Source organism: Tenrec ecaudatus, chromosome 9 (genome assembly GCF_050624435.1).
Source record: "Tenrec ecaudatus isolate mTenEca1 chromosome 9, mTenEca1.hap1, whole genome shotgun sequence".
Classification (NCBI taxonomy): domain Eukaryota; kingdom Metazoa; phylum Chordata; class Mammalia; order Afrosoricida; family Tenrecidae; genus Tenrec; species Tenrec ecaudatus.
This window is the reverse complement of record NC_134538.1, coordinates 130,829,736-130,850,186: the sequence shown is the minus strand read 5'-3', so window position 1 is coordinate 130,850,186 and position 20,451 is coordinate 130,829,736.

Below are 20,451 nucleotides of genomic sequence, written 5' to 3'. Positions count from 1 at the left end.
CCTTGACATATTTGGCTGCATTTCCCCAGTGGGGTAGATTTTCTTTGCTTCAAGCAGAAATGATTTTTAAAATGAGTGATCAAAACACTAGATGATACATCTTTTTGCAACTCAATGCTTTTCTCTCAACAAATTTGATGTAAGTTATAACTGAGTTCTTAGCTGATGGATTGTTAAAATAAGAGTTGATGTATGAGCCCTCTACATAGAATCCAGAGGCTACATAGATAGTATGTGACTTTGATGGATTGAGTGACATTACTGTTTCAAAGCATTTCCCCCTTTTATCTACTTATTTAGAGGAACAAGATTCCCTACCCCCTCCCTGGTACATTCATGAATGGAAAATGAAAGGAAATTGGTAACTTTTTCTTCCACTAGCAATAAATAATATTCATTCATAGGACTAGAAATTATTTTTGTAAGATTTCTTTAGCCCCCTCTGAAGCACAAAATAGCCTCATCCATCTCATTAAGAGATGCTTTGCCTCTGGATTTTTTAGTTGAAACCTTACTGCCTTAGGAAATAAAACAAAGTTTAAAATATCAGTTAAACTATATATTACTATATTATAGTACAGTATGAGAGAATGATTTTAAAAAATCCTTTAGGGGAAAAATATACATTACAGCAAAATTATATAGAAAAGGACATGGAAATACATCTAACGAAAAAAGTCAGCATGCAATTATCCTAAATCTTAAAGGATGTACTTTTAATAAAGTAGATGACTGTGTGTATCAAATTGCAGTGGAATTTAGATTCATTGGGTACCCTTGAAAAAGCAATATAATGGTTTGATTTTAAAACAGCAATATTTACAACGTACATGAAATTAAATCACTTGCCACCTTTTAAACTTGTGATACAAATTTTTAGATGTCAACTATAAATGTAGATGTGAGTTGTTTTAGAAAATTATTTTTGGATTATGGGAAGAAATAATGTCTATGGTTTGGGAAAGTCTAAAATCCTAACATGCCTCAAGAAATATTTTTGTTTGTTTATTTATACTTAATTCATTGTTCTGGAGGCCATTCTCACACTGGGTTGGCTGCAGCGTCTTTCTCTCACACAGCGGCTGGTGGCTTTGGTGCTCAGTTGTCCCAGTCAGGCCCAGCAGCACTTGAGATATGCCCTGAGAGTTGTTCCCAATGGAGAGAGATGCCCAGGTTTCAGTGTCTGAGGGACAGGTTATGAGGGCACTGATCTAATGTCATCACAGCTGAGTGACTAGACCATTATCTCTGTTTAATGGGCACGTCTTTAATGAAAGAGAATATCCCATAGGACACTAGGGTTTTCCCAAGAAAAGAGTCTTGTGTTCAGTGGGGGCAATCCAACAAAAAAGTATATGTTGGTTCAGATTCCATGGAGCAAGAAAGATAGGATTTTGATATGGAAGAAATTGATGGTAGATTTTATTAATCTGCCCCTTTCCCACTATATTCACTTGTTCTGTAACTGCCACAATGGAATGTATAAATCTGAAGAGTGAGTATCCTGTGAAATATATGCCCAGATAATTGAATTTGTTAATGAGTATAATTATATATGCATTACTGTCTTTAACCCTGGCAAGTTTGGGGTTGGAGAATGCCTACAAAATGCAATGATTTTGGTTTTCATGCCCTTACTGTTGAGTTGGTGATATTGAGAGCAATAGAAATAACGGGTAGCAGGGCCCACACAGCTCATAAGTTATGAAACTGGTATGTATAGCCATACAGTCAGCAGTGTGTTCTTTCTGCGACAGCTAGGAGGCAAGCTGCATAGTTATTTCATACACACAGAAAGATGGCTGTATTTAAATGTGATTTGTTGTCACTGGGACTTGGAACCCAGATCATTGATCCCTAACAATAACAGCCATTTCTTGAAAGGAATTGGACAGAATTGTAGGGTGTGGCTAATTTCTTTGTCTTTTGAAATACTAGTTTACAATTGTTAAACATGTCACATGACCACAGTGGGTCTCAAACCTTTTGGTATCAGTGTTCTTTGCACTCCCAAAAATGAAGGACTCCAATCAGCTATGGTCTGTGTGGTTAGACTTACCCATATTTACTGTATTAAAAATTAAAACAAAGACGATTGAAGCTTATTTATTAAGGCATATGGTACAGGAATGTAAGTGAGCTCATTTTAGTAAAAATAAGCATACTTTCTAAAATAAAAAATGGTGCTGTTTAATAATTGTTTTTGCAAATTTGGCTTAATAGAATATAACTTCATGATGACAGTTAGATTGTCTTATCTATTTTTCCATTCAACTCATTGTTATATGTTGTTTGGGTTGAAGCACATGAAATAAAATTGGGCTCAGGCAGATCTATTTTTAAAGACCCAGAAAGGTTCTTGGCGACTGCCAGCGGTCTGCAGGCCCTCTATGAGAACTGCTCCTTTAACATACTTTATAAATATAATACATCACCTTCTTCATCTGTATGCATGTGTTAAGACAGGAGTAGAATTTTTGTATATGCTTTATTTGGACGTTGTCTGCAGTTTATTTTAGCTTCATGCATTATGGAAGACTTATTTCCTTAATTTTTGGATGCCTAATTAAGTTTATGACAAAATTATAATCAGAATCTCAAAACACTTTAAAAAATGGATTGGGTAGATTAGAATATAAGTTTCAACAGGATAGGAACTGTGAATTAATGGTTCTCTTGTAAAGAAAACTTAGTAGGAAAGAAATTCAAATATATTGATATTTATCATAGTAGATGTAATAGTAAAAAAGGAATTCTTTACTTGGGAAAATGCTTATCTCTAAATCCTCAAAAAATATCCCCATCAATATCCATTTAGCATCTTTCCCCATCTCTCTTATCTCTCCCCCCCTTTCTCTTTCATTGTCAACTTTCTCGTCAGTGTGCATTCAATAAATAACGAGCTCTTTCTCAGTTCAGGGAAACACTGTACTTTAGCTCTTGTAACTGAATGTGGGGGTCATGGAAAATTTAGTAACAGTAAAAGGCTTTTGGATGCACAATGACGAAAATTTAATTCAAAATCAACTGTGCAAATGAGTTCACAGTGTTTTTGGCAGCGCTTGCCTGTGTTGCAGATTACTTTGCTTGAGAAGGGTAGCCCGTAGAAAACATTTACGAAAGCCTGGCTTAGATAACAACGAGGTTAAGAAATGGCTAATGGTTCAAATACAAAGACGATTTCCTTCTTGCTTCAATCGATGGGCATGTTTCTGATTAGGGGAAGGGCCGCACCTTGCAGAGGTACCCAGGCAGAGAAGCTGCACTTTTCTGCACGTTCAGGAACCTGGAGACCTGGGAGAAGACCTCCCATTGCTGTCTCAAAAACTACATCTCTGCCACGATTCACGCTACTAAAATGGACTGATGCTCATCAAGTGAGATGCAACACCAGGGTACGCACTGCCGAAAAACCCAATTGCTGTATGACTGGCCGTGCATGTGACAACAGAAGGACCCGTCATAGCTGGCCTCTGCCTTCATGCGTCAGCTCTGCTTCCAGAGTTAGACCGATGCGCCTCCTTGGCAAGAGCTAGATCATGTGCCAAACTAGCTATCAGGGAATCCAGGAAATAAACTTAAGCTTTCTTGCTCCATCGCGTTCTGGCTTGGCATGCATTAAAGAATAAAACCGAATTGGACTTGTGGGAACCGATCTGTACTCAGGGGGAAAAAAGGCACTAGACAAAAAGAGATCAGATGCTAGCAGCCATTATCTCTTAGTCTTTAAATCCCAACACTTTCCTCTTCTTTCACTGCCTTGAGTTCTGCCCTCTGTTCGTTTGCTCGCCCTCATGCTCCTTTTGCTCGCCCTCTTGCTCAGAGAACCATGGCTTTCTTCCAAATCCTGCTGCTCCCGCTGCTTGCTCTCAGAGAGAATGTCCCACGGTTACATCGTTCCCAGCAGCCATGGGGGGAGGCATACTTTTATTTTTTTATGGTGAGGGTGGGGGTGAAACTTCTTTGTTTCATCTTTAATTAATTCTGATTTTCTTTTGGTACCAGTTACAGGACAAGATTTTATTTTTTATTAATGTCTTGTAAATATATATGTGTATTAATGGGCATATGATCCACCATTCATACAATTCAACAGTATCATAGTAAGAAGAGTATGATCGTAATCATCACTACACATTTTTCTTTCTTTTATTTATCTTTGTTAGCTCCTCTTTCCTTTCCAGCCTCCCCTGCCTTGTCCCCAGGTAACTATTAATCCAGTTACTATTCTGTATTTTATATACAGAAAACATTCAAAACATAATCAAGAACCCAAATAACCCTACAACAATGATAAAACAAAATAGAAAAATCTCAATCAAAAGGAAAGCAAAAAAAAAAAAATAACCCAGCAACATTAAAACAGAACAGATTTAAAATGGGTGAAAGGGAAGAGGGAACAATAAGGTATTGCCTTTTAACCTAACTCCATCTTCTATAAATGACTTTACGATGACATATTTTTATTTTGAAAATGATAGCAATGCTACTCTTGTATCATGCCATGGGTTGATGTGTTATTCTCTGTGTGGGGTGTGTGTGTGTGTGTGTGTGTGTGTGTGCGCGCGCACGCACACATGCCTGACTTGAGCTGGAGCATTATGGTGACCACGGGGTGTAGTTAGCAAAGAAATCAAGATGATGTTATGCTTTATGACTTTTCCCTGAGGCAGGTCAGAATCTGTTGCTTTTCTCTCTGATCCAATGCTGCCTGCTGAAAATCTTATCTGATACATAATGGGGAAGATAGTTTCATTCATGCTTGAAGTTGACAAAATAGAACAGTTTATCCTTACTCTGGGTGGGTCATGGCTCTGTTTGGTAGACAGGGTTGCCTGGGGGAGTGAGGTCCTGTGTCTGAAACTGTGGTGTAGGCAAAGGCATGTGAAAAAATAATTCAGAAAGGAAGCTAAATCTATGCATAGGGGGTCTGCACATCAAAGTGTTTGGGGAGTGAGACACCCAGAAAGTGCAGCCAAAGCAAAGCAAAAGGTGCTGTATTGTAAATCTAGTGAGTGGTTGATAACTTAGTAAGGATTGGATTTTCAGATCCCAACTATGGTGTCCTAAGGGTCCCGCTAGCCCAAGGGTGCAAAGCTAGGGTCCCGGTGGCTGGTACCAAACAGCGAGTGAGGAGGGAGGGACACAGTGAGGGAGTGGTACAGTGAATAGTACAGAGTTAGCCAGTACTCACTTTCCTTGTTCATTGACAGATGAGAATGTCCCATTGAGTAAAGTTCCCAGATAGAATGGACAAGAGCATTTATGCTGTTTTTTTTTACTCCTATAGATTCATTATGACTCATACTGATTAAGGCTGAGAAAGTTTTTTTCCAAAACACATTGCTCACCTCATGAAAATCAGTTTGACAGATTTAATTACATTAATTTGTTTAATAAAAATATTTAGACATAATAGCTAGGGCTGATGAATGCTACCAGTAATATAAATTAAAAAGCTAAGTACAACATTCAGATAAAAGAAGTTAATTTAGTTGACACCGTTCTAAGTTATAAAAGCATAGACCAGCATCTGAAGGGAATGCATTTAGGATATTTAATGTGGCAATTAAACATGGTTAGGGGGCTATGTAAATTAGCATGTTTTTAACTGCTTTTATGGTCATCTTAATCTGATATGGCTGACTTCATTTCATAGTCCTTTGAGGATAGTTAATTCTCCTTTATAGTTGCTTACCAGGAAATTATGCCTCATGTTGTGTGGTGAGGTTTTGTAAATGAATTAAAAGAAAATTGTTATTGTTGGAAAAAATTCATTGTTTAAGCACCATCTAAAGTTGCTGCCTCTAAGGGATCATTGCTGCATGGTATTTAAAAAAAAGGTTTCAAATGTGTTTTTTATCTTTAATAGAAAGACACAGATTGTGTATTTAGGGGCCAGGGGAGAAGAAAGAAAAAAAACTTTATATATGCCATAGTATGCCACATCTGTCCACATCTCCTTCTTGAAATGCTTACTGATGATTCCATGAGAAAGATGAATTTGAATTTTATGAAGCACTATATCAGTTGCTACAGCACTGTACACAGTTGAAACAGCACTTCTGGCTTGCAAACTCATACTTTTAAAATGTCCTAAGTAAAACAAATAAATGTAAAAAATGTCAGTTTTCTCCCTCTCTAAAGAATTTAATTTATCCTCGATAATCTAGAAAGTTAAATAATATTCTTATAAATAATATTGTCTTACATACATAGGGGAATACTTTGGTCAATTGTCAATTTTAGTTTATAAAGTGGATATATAGTCTTTTGCTGTCATATTAGGCATCGTTCAAATATTTCACACGAGCTAAATTTAATGGTTTAAAAATGAATCTGGATCTATTAATTCACTTTCCAGCTGCTTATAGTTGACTCTGTATTTCTTTATGTTCCATCTACATGGTGTGTTCGCGCATGATTGTACCTAAGTATCTATTTAAGTTTTATCTATGTGGGACCTCACGTGGTTGAATTATTGTTCATTTAGAGTTCCCCCACAACATAATCATTTAATACTCTTTAAAACAAATATTTTAAATGTCGTAAGATAGTCTAACATATTTAGATTGTCTGTGTTCAGAAAACCATGATGAAATACTTTTTTTGGTAGAAAAGTAACAAAATACTGTGAACACAATTTTAACATGAATCTTCAGATTATTAATTAAGATTAACCTCAGTTAAAGTGTATACATATTCTCTTGAATTCAGAAAAGAGTCGTGAGTCTGTTTGGATCATTCCTTGGCAGAGTCAGAGATGGAAGGCATTTGTTAAATAGGGAGACATGTAAAAGATTCTTCTAAGCAACAGTTCAATAAGTCTTATAAATAATTTAAAAATGTTTTTCTTTTTCAATGGGTTAACTATTTTGGTATTAAATTAAGGAAGGAACGGAGCTGCGGATAAGGAAGAAAATTTACAAAATTATTGAATTTCTAATTAAGAGGATGCACATGGGTATTATAATTAATGTTCTAATACTACTCAATAAAACAGCTAAAGTAGAAAAAAATTCAAGAGACCTTTGTGTTGTCCCAGTACATCTGGATAAAGACTCAGAGTGTATTCATTGCTTAGTTTCATAATTAATTTATTAAAAGAAATGTCACTTAATTTTTATGCATTATTATAGTTATGTATGCTTTTATTCTTAAATTAAAAAAAATAGGGCATAGTAGAATTTACCCACTGGGTTTCATTCACTGTGGGAAATGCAGTACTTGTTACAAGAAAATTGCAAATTTCACCTTTTAAGAAGAATTACAGTTACTTGTATAATTAATACACGCGATTTGGTCGCTAAGGTGCCCAGATGGTGTAGCGGGTTCTGCGTTGGACTGCTAGCGGTCCAGGAAACCCACAGGGTCAGTTCTACTCCGCCCAATCGGGTCCTGATGAGCAGGAATCAGCGCTTGATGGCTGTGAGTTAGCTGCATTTTATTAGTTTTTAAGTTGAAGTTTAGTGTGAGTTATGGTTGGTCCACCAACCGCAAAGTCAGCGCTTGGAGACCACCCAGGTGATCCAATGGAGAGAGATCCTGCTTGCTGAGCCTGGAAAGAGTTACCATCCTGGAAGCTCACCTGGGCAGTTTCAGTCTGTCTTATTGGGTTGCTGGTGGTGTAGTGGTTACACATTGGCCTGTGATCCGCATGGTCTGCAGTTTGGAACCACCTGCAGCTCCATGGAAGAAAGATTTAGGGGGTCCTTATGAGTCAGCATTGATCCCGTGGCAGTGCATTCAGTGTTTTATTGATTAGTGTAGCATAATGCATCCCATAGACATCCCCCCGTGTATTCTGTTTGATGATGGCTTTAAAGTTTAGTTTGAGGAAACTGACTTCGCTAGCATTTGGGTTCTTTCGAGGAGCACAACTATTGGGAAAAAAATCTGTATAACTACATAACGAGCAATTTACTTAAAGCAATTGGCTCAGATAGTTACAGTGGCTGGCAAGTCCTGAGTTTGTGGACCAGGCTGTGGGCTAGCTCATGGATCTGCAAGTCTAATGAATTGCAAACCTACAGGCCAGTCAGCAGGCTGGAGATTTGTGCAGGCTTGCGTCCCAAGAACCAGAGACTAGGCACCAAGAAGATCCCAGGGTCGAAAGAGAGAGCTTCCATCTCAGGGGGACCCCTGCGTTCAGAGGGCTGCCGCGCTTCCCAGGGTTTCTGTGGTGGGGTCTTTGGAAGCAGACCCCTCCTGTGCTTGGAACTGCCTCTGGGCAGATGCAGATTGCCAGGCTTTCAGTGAGGAGCCGAGCACTTACTTAACTGCTTGCACAACCCAGGCCTCCGAAAATCAGGACAATGATATTCAATTTGCAAGAATTTGTGTGAAATATGTACACTGCCCACCACAGGATCCCAGGTGTCCTAGTGTTTCACGTTGGGCTGTTAAGCACAAGGTCAGCAGTCTGACACCAACAGCGACCCCCCAGGGGAAAAAGGATTCTGTCTGCTACTTTAAAGATAGACTGTCTTAGAAACCTATATGGGCAGTTCTCCTATGCCCCTATAGGGTCACTATGAGTGGGCACTGACACAGTAGTCACGAGTGACACTGATCACTACAGTATTCAGCCCGAACATGGGCACACACACATGGCAGCTATTGCTATTATTTTGAATTCTCTATTTATTCTATTTATTACCTCTTTTCTATATTGAATTTTCTATTCATTCTGCTAACATTCATGCCTGTGTCTTTGTCACCTCTAAGTTATATGCATAAGGTTTTGAAAACAATACTTCTTCCTTATCTTGGCAAATATTCTCATTCCTGTAGGCATTATCATGCCTCTGGTGTTGATGTTCATTATTTGAAACATCTGGTTGATTGACTGCAGTTGTATCTTTTACTCATAAGTCCCTGAGTTATAGATAGATACAGTTGTTGCCATTAGTGAACAGCAGGCTGATGTGAAATGCTGCTTAAAAAATAATACAGAAAAAGGAACTGCTCCTTGTCAAGTGCCATTCAGTTAAAACAAAGTTGATGTCTAAGTAGGTGAACATCATTTTCCTGAGAAATTGCAGCTAAGTCAGAGTTTGCTTTATATTAATAAATCAAACGGGATATACTGAGGTGATGTGTAACAGCTGTTTGAAATACACACGTTGAAAAATCTAAAATGATGTTCATTGTTTATGTGGTACAACATGGATAAAATTGAGATGAACTACATGTCTGCATCTATTCATTTCAAATGCATGGCTTAATGTTTAACACAATAATGAGGTAATTAGGTGGTGATAAAGAGCAGAGTGAATGCCATTTCTGTCTGCCATCTCATGTTAATATACTCATATAACCATTTCTCTGTGTAGCACCCATTTAAAGCTTGTTTGCACCAAAAAAAAGAAATAGGTTTTATTAGAAATGAAAGTAGCACTGAAGACAAGATGATCTTGGTGATAAATTGTTCCTGTTGCTAGTTATTTTCTTGAATTGGGAGTTATCTATAGTGCAGAATAAGAATGAAAGATAAAAAGATGCCACCTGCATTCATTTTGATTTAGTGGGTGGAATAGCATACACGATACCATGCCCCCCAGGGTACATGCAACAGTGCAGTGAGCAAAAAATGTACGGAGTCAGCATTTTAGTTTTACATCAAAACTCAATACAAGCCTCTTCTTGAAATTTTAGGTTAATGATTTCCTCATTAATTTATGTTGTACTTTCATCTCTTACAATAAGGCAGATGGCCATCAAGCTTAATAATATTAATGAAAACATACAGCTTATTCTCATAAGCAGCCATTACACTCTTCATTATAGTGATCTAAGTAACTGGAAACTCTGTGAAGACATTAATATGGTAAAATTACTAAAAAGAAATCAAAAGTTTAAGAGGTGAAAGTCTTCATAAACCAGAACCAAAGCAAACCAAACCCACTGCGTCAAGTCGGTTCCAATTCAAAGCAACCCTACATAGACAAAGTCAGTAAAACAGGGTTTCCTAGCCTTTAATCTCTGCGGAAGCACCTTCTACATCTTTCTACCATGGAACAGCTGGTGGGTTCGAACTGCTGGCCATTCATTTAGTAGCCAAGTGCTTAACCACTGTGCTTCAGAAAACTTCACAGGGATTGAATACACCACAAACTATTTTAGATTGTTTGGGGATATGATATCCTGTTATCATTCACTAGGCAACGTTCTGTAGAAAGAATGTAAAAGAGTAAATATTCCATGAAGAAGTGCAACAGATGTTCTCTTATTAATGCCTAAGCCATTTCATATACTGTCTGTTATGGAGAGTCTAAATCTTAACGAATGATTTTGTAAGATTCAGATCAGCAGTAAACACTTATATGCTCCTATCTGAGGAAGGATTATCATTGTCACATTATCATGTATTGAGCAATTGCTCTGTGATATTAGGATGATGCTTAAAGGAGGTCAGTCTTAATACTTCATCCTAACATAATGCATTCGTAATTACTGAACAGTGCTAAATCCAAGAAAGCTGCTACATATATGTATATGCAAGTTTAATAATATGGTATCCATTTTATTACTTTAGCAGTTGGCATTGAGATTCTTTTAAAGAAGGATGACTAGACTTCATCTTATACATTTTGGACATGTTATCAGGAGATGTAACAAGTGCACCAGGGTTCTATCCTCTCACCATACTTATTCACACTTTATGTTGAGCAAATAATTGTAGAAGCTGGCTTATCTGAAGAAGAGTTAGGTGGCAGGCTTATTAACGACTTGTAATATGCAGATGATACAACTTTGCTTGCTGAAACTGAAGAGGACTTGAAGCACTTGCTGATGAAGATCAAGGACGCAGCGGTCAGTAATGATTACAACTCAATGTAAAGAAAACCAAAATGCTCAGAACTGGACCATGATAAATGGAGAAAAGCTTCATCTTGCTTGGATCTATAGTCAGTACTCATGGAAGCAGCAGTCAAGAGATCAAATGATGCATTGCATTGAGTAAATCTGCACAAGACCTCGTTAAAGGGTTGAAAAACAAAGATGTTACTTTGAGGACTAACTTGCGCCTGACCCAAGCCAAGGCATGTTCAGTTGCCTCTTATGCAGGTGAGAGTTGGACATAATCAGGGTATTGGACAAGGTTCTCTAGAGAAACAAAACCAGGACATTTATGATTATTCATATATTTTTCTATTATATTATGTATATGCTAGCTATATATGGATGGATATATATGGATAGGTAGATACAGCATGAATGAATATAAAAGCTAAATAGTCCACACAGTAGTACAGGGGCCTCAGTTCAACTCACTTATGTGGAACAGTTAATGGACTGGAAGTCCTTCAACTCACAAGGGCTGCTGGGTCCAAGGTCAAGGAAGCAGACAGCTGAGTCTTCCCTAGGACAAAGCAGGTAGTCCAACCACAGGCAGCCAAACAGCAGGGCGGGTCACCCACAGTCAGCAGCTCAGGAACTCAGGGAAGCAGGTCCAGATGGGCTTAGAACTCAAGCAATGCAAACAACAGGATCCCTCAGCCTCAAACTCAAGTAATGTGCACACCAACAGCGTGGCAAAGCAGGTCTTGAAGGAACCTCAAGCTCAAGGGACACAATACATGAGTTGGCTGTCCCACAAGTAGTGTAGCTCACAAGTTGAGACTGAGAACTAGCTAAAGCAACCAGACACTGGTCCGATCACCAGAGAGCAAGTGAGAGAGGGGCAGGCCTTGCTGAGCCATTTATCTCTTTGCCCTCCAATCAAATTGCGGCCTTATGAATCCCACATGTTCCTATTGGCCAGGTTGGCATAATAAACCTACCTATTGCAAGCAGGAAGACTAAAGAAGAATTGAGGCATTTGAAATATGGCGCTGGCAAAGAATACCAAAAGTGTTCTAGACTGCCCAAATGTTAAGAATCTATTATAAAGTTGGGGAATATTTGTTTTACTAAAGGGTGAAAGTTAATTTTTAACTTTTAAAATTCAAAAAGTATCTGATGTAAATTAACAGCCTCCATTTATTAAATTTTTGCTTCACACTTTTTTTTAAGTATGTTCCATCCCTCTTGTCTGCAAATTTCTTGGCCTTTAGGAATAACCTTTCATGCATTTTGTTGTTGTTGTTGACACCCCAGAACTGCTTCCCAACCAAAGTGCTTGTTCTTTTTTGCTAAATCATATACTGTTATTAATATTAGGAATTAATCTTTAATTTTGCTAATTTTTGGTGAAAGAATGTAATAGTATTACGTTCTGGTTCTTGTTAATCAAGGCTATGAGAGGCTCCCCTATTTTCATAATCAGGATGTAGCTCAGAAGTTTTTTTTTTCCCTTATGGCAAACTACTGAAATTACAAGGAAACCACATCTGAAAATAAAACAGCCGCTGATGTGTTCAGCATACCAGCCCAGGCTTATAAAATATTAACTAGCACACATAGATATTGGTCAACTTGGGGAGGGGAATGAATTCTTAAAGGGATTCCTGATGAAGAAAAGATTTTCTTTAAAGTTTATCACAATAAATACAATATTTACATTTTAAAACCAGATATTATATGAGATATGAGAGCTTCAGATAAGAGAGAATAAATTTGGCATATAAATTAAGTGACAGCTGAATTGGGGCCTGAAATATGAGTAGAAGATCAGCATTGGTACACCTTCCCCGTTTCCTTCAACTGTGATTCCTCTTTGCCATCACACTCCTGTGTTACTTTCTGCCACAGACACAGCCCGCTCCTGCCTCCTCAACTTTCCAGATAAATGGAAAATAGAACATTGGAGATGGACTTCCTTAATTTCTTGGTGTAATGTAGCCATTTCTTTATCCATTCTTTTGTCTCTCAGGCCTATGGGCCAGGAAGGGGGCAGGGTCTTTATTCTTTTGAGCCAGCCTGAAAACGGGCTGTCCAAGTGTTCGGGGCATGTGCTGTCCTACAGTCCCCAGCCTGGTCACTCTACCTGGAACTTTCAACCCGTCCTCAAATCTGAGCTCTTCGTTTTCAGATTCTAATATGGTAATGTAGTATATTGCCCTCTCTGTCCTCCTCCTTATGCCCTGGACACTTCCTTCATGGACAAAAACAAGCATACTCCCTTCCCTTGCCCAGCCTGTTTGCCTTTTATTTGTCCTTGATAGTCAAGTGTCTTTGGGAGCCTGATCTCTTCCCCCAACATTTACCTCCACATCTTTCTGTTCATTGCTAGCTGCATGCCCCTCGGGCATCCCAAGCTCATCAAGTTTACGATTGAACTCAACTCTTTTCTCCCTAAAGCCTGCCTTTCAGCCTTTGTTCATTCTGTAAATTCATCTCAGTCACCTGGCAGGAAACCTGGCAAGCAACCTAGACTCCCTTCCCTCTCTCTCTTTCCTCTTTCTCCATCTTCATCATTAAAGGGTGGCTGGCATTTCTTCTGTGATAGAATTTTTCTAAATGTTCTACATTTACTATCACATTTAATTTTGCTAGCATTTGTATGAGAGCACTCTTATGCTTATTTTACAGTTGTAGAACTGAAGTAGAGTTTCAGTCACAGGCTTTACGATGGTTGAACTTACTATGATCCAAACCCAAACTCACTGCTATCGAGTCTATTCTGACTCATAACAACCCGATAGGTCAGGGTAGAATTGCCCACGTGGGTTTCTGAGACTCTTTACAGGTGTAAAAAGTCTCATCTTTATCCTGGAGGGCAACTGTGTTCTTGAACTTCCCACCTTGTGGTTACTACCCCAAGACATAGTCAGGGCTCCTGTTCTGCTTACTACACTCTAGGTGACAAACGCAAAGCAGCACTAAATACGGTTGGTTCATCTTCTTCAATATTTCTTGGATATACGTGCTCTGTTTCATTTCCCGAGAGGAATGTAACAGATTCTGACTCAAGTTCACATAGGCTCCTGAGGGTCCCATCTTCTTGCTCTTGGCCAGAATCTCAGGCATGGAGATCTAAGCTCAAGGTACTCCTTGGAAATGACCTTAGTAATTTTATTACTTAAAGTACTCTCGGGTGAGTGCAGACTTCTTCCTGTAGCTTTTAGAAGGCCCCCTCCTCAGCCTGAGGAACCTTGGTGGCACAGTAGTTCAGTGCTTGATTCATGGTAAGCCGAAGGTCAGGGGTTTAAACCCAGCAGCCAGTTCTGTGGAGAAGTAAGATAGCAAATTTCTCCTATATAGATTATAAACTGGGACCTAGGAAACTGGGTGGGTCAGTTTTATTCTATCATATAACCTCCCTTCCATCGAGTCAATTATGACTCAGGACTACCATATGCAAAGGGTGTTATTGCCTCTGTGGGGTTCTGAGGCTCTAACTCTCTATAGGAGCAGAAAGCCTCATCTTTCTTCTGCGGAGTGACTGGTAGTTTCTAACTGCTGACCTTGTGGTTAGCAGCCCAACATGTAACCAGTATATTTTCAGGGCTCCTTTATGTCATATAAGGTTACTTTTATTTGAAATAAGACTCAGTGGCACATAGCACCAGCAAGATTCTTAGCCTTTCCTGGTTTACCATTATCACCATTATTTGGAGAGAAATTTAGTTAATGCACTGGTCACCTAGGTAGCTCAAATATACACGTCAGTCTATATGTTAAATCTCAGAGCCAGGATCTAACACATGCCCACAATCCTTTCTTACTCACATTGTTTCCTCTGTTGAGGCCAGGTCTCCACGGAAGGAGGCAGGATTAAGGACAGGATTAAGGCAATAGACTTTGCAGCCAGACTCGGGCTCCAGTCTTGCCTGTGGCATCAAGTGAATAACATCTAGTGAATGCTTTTATCTCTGTCACGGTCAGGAATGGTTTCATAAAGTGGTGGCAGTGCCTTCCTCCGTAGGATTTAGTGAGTGCCATGCAGAATATTTTGTGCCTGTGTTGGTTCTTATTAGAATAGTGAATTTGCTTTAATTACTGAACTATGACATATTGGGAAGAGTGCCTTAGAAACTGTAGCCTGTAATAAAGGTTATCATTGAATGAGCTCTGTTTAATCTAAAGACAGGAAAACTGGATGTGAGGTTATGTGATAGCGATTCCCCATTGTAGGGTTATGGAAGATGAATCTGAATTACTCTGTTGGTTCTAGGAGTATAACATAATATGTGTAAATGAAAGAGATTAGGTAGCTTTTCGTTCAGGATACAAGAATCCCTGGAAGCGCTGCCGTGAGAAGTCAGGAAGTCCACAGTGGAGCTGGTGTCCCAGGGGCGATTCAGTGCCCACAGCTTCAGAATAAGAAGACCTGCCAACTGCTAGCCTGAACCAAGTAGTTAATCTCTAGGGTGCCATCGTGTCTGATGTTCTGGGACATGTTATGTCCACCAGCATATTCCAACTGGGCCCTTTGCAGATTCTAGTTTCTGTGGTAACTGATCCCTGTAATAAGTTGTTTTCAAATAATTAAGTGCCACGAGTCACTTGTCTTTCCAATGCTACTTGCTAGCTCTCGTATTTTCCCAAAGTGTTAAATCCAGCCTTTAGGAACCAATGTCCTGGAGATGCCCGGAGATGGTTCAATGTGATCCACGACACCAGGCTTATTGCAAGCAGCTGTGTATCGGGCAGCAAATGGTGCTCTGGTGACCCAACATGAAGGGAGCCTGCTGTGTGAACTCTTCAATGTAGTCCAGCTAAAAGCATTGACTGCAAGAGCGATGACCTTGGCATTTTCTCCTGATTAGCGATCGCTCACATGTGGCAACGTCAGACTTGCTGAGGAGTTGTGCAGGAGCGATAGCATCTTAAAAGCTGGGAAACATGCTACATGATCCACAATGTTCTTACTTAATACTCCTGGCAGGACAAAAGCTCTTAAAAATGGGATGTGAAACAATCAGAATTTATCTTTGCTAATACTGCCATCTGAATCCATTCTGTACCTGTTTGCCTCCCGGGTTTCTGGGTCTCAGGTGTAGCCGTGCTTCCTCTCTTCTTCAAAGTCTCAGCATTGCGGTCTCTTCCTTGTGCCACCACTGTTGTTGGCGATGTTGTGGTTCGGTGCTGTGCCTTCAGCTCGGACTCAAAGCACCCCCAGATTCCATCAGAGGAAGCACTGGCCGGCCTGCGCCAGCCTCCCACTTGCTATGTTTGAGCCCAGGGTTGGAGAGTCTCCCTCTTTTTGTCACTGCCCTTCTGCTTTACAAAGCCTGGATGTCCTTTTCCACAACAGGTCACTCCTGATAGCATCGCCAAAGGTGAACCCTTGTTATCCGGGCTTCTAAGGAGAATTCTGGCTGGACTTGTTCCACAGGCAGCACTTTATTTTCAGCAGTTTGTAGTGGTACTCTCTGCCATCAAAACTCAAGTGTTGTCTTTTCTATTCCTCCATGGGCCCATCCATCACTGCCAAAGTAACAGTGATCTAATTTTATAAACGGATGCATATCACCCTATGACTTAGATAACTTATGTGTTCACAATAGTCTTTGAAACAGAAGGCTCTTAGCCAGCTGGGTGTTAGGTTGTTAAAGGTGAAATTTAGGAAAACTGGGTACCTTTGCCATACTTCCAATCAGAACACACTCCATATGCTGTGCATCTTCTCTGCCTTTCTGCTTTCTTCTGGAAACATCCTAGTCTCTGTGTTATTCTTGGTTGAGCAGAGAAACAAATTCATGGACACGTATGTGTGTATAAGAAAGAGTTTTTTATAAAGGAGTAATTGTATATTAGGAAAACATCCCAGTCTAGATCAAGTCCATAAGTCCAATATTAGCCAATATGTCCGATACCATTCTGTAAATTCCTCTTCAGACTCACACAACACATGTAATGACACCCACTGCAGAAAGATCACAGGCCAGTGGGTGGAAAGTCTTGTGGATCCTGTGGTGGTGGAAGCATCTTAACGCTGGTGTGGGTCTCCATATGGCTCCTCCAGCTCCAAAGCTCTGGTTACCATCAGCATAGCTCCTTGTGTCTAATCAACAGGAACGTGAAGCAGAGAGTGTATCTGGCCTCCAGTGAGCTATTTATTTCCTCATGCTTCCAAAATGAGGTCATCAAGCTGTGACCTGATTGACAGGCTAGACTCCACGCCTCGCAAGTTGACAGGAGATTACATAACAGCCACAGTCTGTTTGCTCAGTGCTAGGCGTGGCTTTATACACAGGGAATATTCTGAAGAACAAAGAAGGCAAGGTTAGCTTACAGTGATAGAGAATAACAGGAATGGGGACTGACCACACCGTTTAGGAAGTCTTGCTCAGGAAGTGAATTTAAGGAAAAGAAAACAAGGCAAGATAAAGGAAGAATGTTGTAGGCTGATGGAACAGCATATGCAAAGGCTTTGAGGCAGTAAAAAGCTTGACATGTTACTGAATCTTGAAATAGACAAGTGTGCCTGGGGTTTTGTGCGTAAGTGTAAAGTTCAATAAAATGAGTTTGGAGAGGCCAGTAGGGGCCAGTTGATTAATAGAGCAATAGGAAGGTAGTTACAGTTATTTTAAGTAGTACAACAGTTCAATTGATAATTTTATAAATATTATCTATTTTATGGTAAGTAATTTGGATGGGATAACAATGAAATAATATCATAAGACCAAAAAAAAAAGGAATTTATAAACAAACACACAGCCATCCAGTTGACTTTGACTCAAAATGATCCTATAGGACAGGGCAGCGCTGCCCTGTGGGTTTCTGAGGCTGTCAAACTTTATGGGATATTTTGGAGGAAATAATACACTTAAAAGTCCAGGGGAGAAATTAGACTCCAGTGTGGGTAGTGAATAAGGGAGAGAAGTGAATGGATGGAAATATCGCTTTGCTAGAGATACAGCAGATGTTTTGCTTAGATTCGATACAATATGAGAGTGAGATATGGAGGAAACACGCAAGTATGATGGTCATTTCTATGGCTTGATTAATGGATTGAATATTGCATCGCTTAATGATATGTTGACGGTTCCTCATTTTATAGTGGAGGAAGATAAGGCTTGGGGAGGTTTTCCTAATGTGACTTTCTTCCTCTTGTACCTTGCTCCCTAAAATGTAACGAAATATGAAATTCTTTATGATGGATGCGTTCCATGTTATGTCGCAAGGACCTAGGACTGAATCTGACATTTATATCAATTATTTATCTTCCCAGTAACTTCTGAATTCACTAGGGAAAAATGGGATGGGGTAGTGTCTTCAAGAAGTATTCTCCCTTCTTGCTGATGTAACAGTCTGGTGCAGTACACCCGAGAGCCCAGCCTGAGGTTGCTATGGGGGAGAAACACTGGGTGTGCAGGAGGCCAGGAAACTTCTCGGTGAAGTTCAAGCCTCTGCTGAATATGGAAGGCTGAGCTGAAGGTAGGAAAAGAGGGCTAAAGTAGTGTTCGTTGTAGAGGAGATGGCTTGTGTTTAGAGCAGCGACTTTGGGGAAGTTGAAGATGCCTAGGTGAGGTCGAGCAGTTGGTTGAAAAGGGGTCTGTAAAGGTAAGAACTAAGCTCAAAGTTGGTTTTAGCTGCTTGGATAATCAAGTAGTACAAAGGGGGAGACGTATCATTCTAGAAGGGGCAGGGCTTGATAAAAGTTCTATTTTAGAAAGATCCTGGTAACTGTCGTGTGTGGAGAACAGATTTGAAATGGGAAAACCTACTCAAATATTTGTTGAAAATATTGTACAAATATCTAGTGTGTATAATAGGCAGTTTCAAGGATTTTCAGCTTGGTTGGGTTTAACGGATGAGAGACAATTTGAAACCACTAGGAAGTGGCATAAACAGGGCTTCTGTGAATCTCATTTCTATTTTATTCCGTTATTTGAATTTTTAGGCAATTTGAGCGTATTATATACATATTTTAAGTTACTTTTATAGTTTACCATATTTTTGCACAGCTTTTATGCTAGAAATGTTAAAACAAATTTAAAACAAATTATGTAACTTTTTAGGTATTTGTAAATCATTTTCTATTTTAAAAAGTGTGCATTTATTGCTAAAAAAATTCTAGCTAACCTAGCTACAATTTCAGGGGAAATTACCATATTTTTAATGCTAATAGACATAATGTTCTATGCAAAACAGGAATTCAAGATCCTTTCCATCATACTTATGTGTAATTACAATACCACTTTTTAGAAGATAAACTAGAGAGAAATTCAAATTTAAGTTTATTAACACCATAAGGCTGTGTATAGACTTTCCCCCTTTTTATTGGTGCATATCTGCAAGAAAATAAGATTTCAAAGTATATAATACGTAAAAATGTTTTTAAAAGCATGAATGAATCATTCTTGTTCACAAAATCAAGTTCTAGAAGGTCCTATAGCTCAAATCTAACCTTTCCAAATACAGAAATTATACCTCTCTACCATCTACTATCAAATCTTTCCTATAATCCTCCTTTTAAGCCTTTTGATTTTCTTTAATACGAAACTCTTGTCTTTGAAAAATCATCCTCTTTGGTTTCATTTTTAATCCCCTGTGGTTTCAAGGATATGTTTAAATAATTCATATGTTATCAAGGCTTATTCATGAAGAGTTGTGCAGGAATTTTAACCCTGGGAAAGGTTTGACTTCTGAGTATTATGAAACAGCTCTTTAGAGCTAGTTTGCTTATTGCGTTTATATGTGTTCAGTTTTGTTCAGACTTGATTGAGAGACTCATTTAATTTATGTATATATTTTTCCAAAAATGGTATATTTATAATACAATTTATTCATTTATTCTCTAATTAATTCATGTAGTTTCTGCATTTTTTTTTTCTGTTTCCCTCCTTGGAACGTAAGTGATAGGTGTGTAGAACCAGTCCCTGTATATAGTGACCTCGCAGTAAATATTTGTTGAATAAAAAGTCTTAAGTGACTGAAAAAAAATCTTCAGAGTCACTTTGAGAAATATATTAGCTATTTGAAGTAGTATTACGCAGTTAAATTTATGCTACAGTTCTTATCCCAAGTTAGAAAGTCATTACTAGATTGAATGATTCTGAATGCTTACTTATGATTAAACTTTAGGATATAATCTTAGAAAATTTCTAGTATATATTTAATGATTTAAGCCAACATTTTAAATGAAATTACTAGGCACACAGAGATGTGTGTGCTTCGCCACAGTCGCACTTGGTGGGCTTGTGCCCATGTTACCATCACACCGCTCAAGATCAGGAATATCGCCTTCCTCATCATTGCTCCGATCATCGCCCTACCCAAGGGACTGCATTTTCATTTCTTTCTCTAAAAAATATATCATTTAAAGTATAGATACATACATCCACCTCTACCTCTGCCTCTACAAGACAAAATTTTCTATATTTAAGAATTAACCATTTTCAAGTGTACAATTACGTGGTATTAATTACATCTGCTTGACAGTCACCAGGGCGAACCTGCCATCTGCTCAGAGGGAGCAGAGTTTGATAGTACATATTCTTTCTGGGCCTGGCTTTGAATAACTTTTATCTAGCTCAAAGTAGTACTCTAGTACTGCTTTCTCCTGTGAACTTCTGATTCTTTCACTCATTATTTCTCCAGGTTTGGTTAAATGAA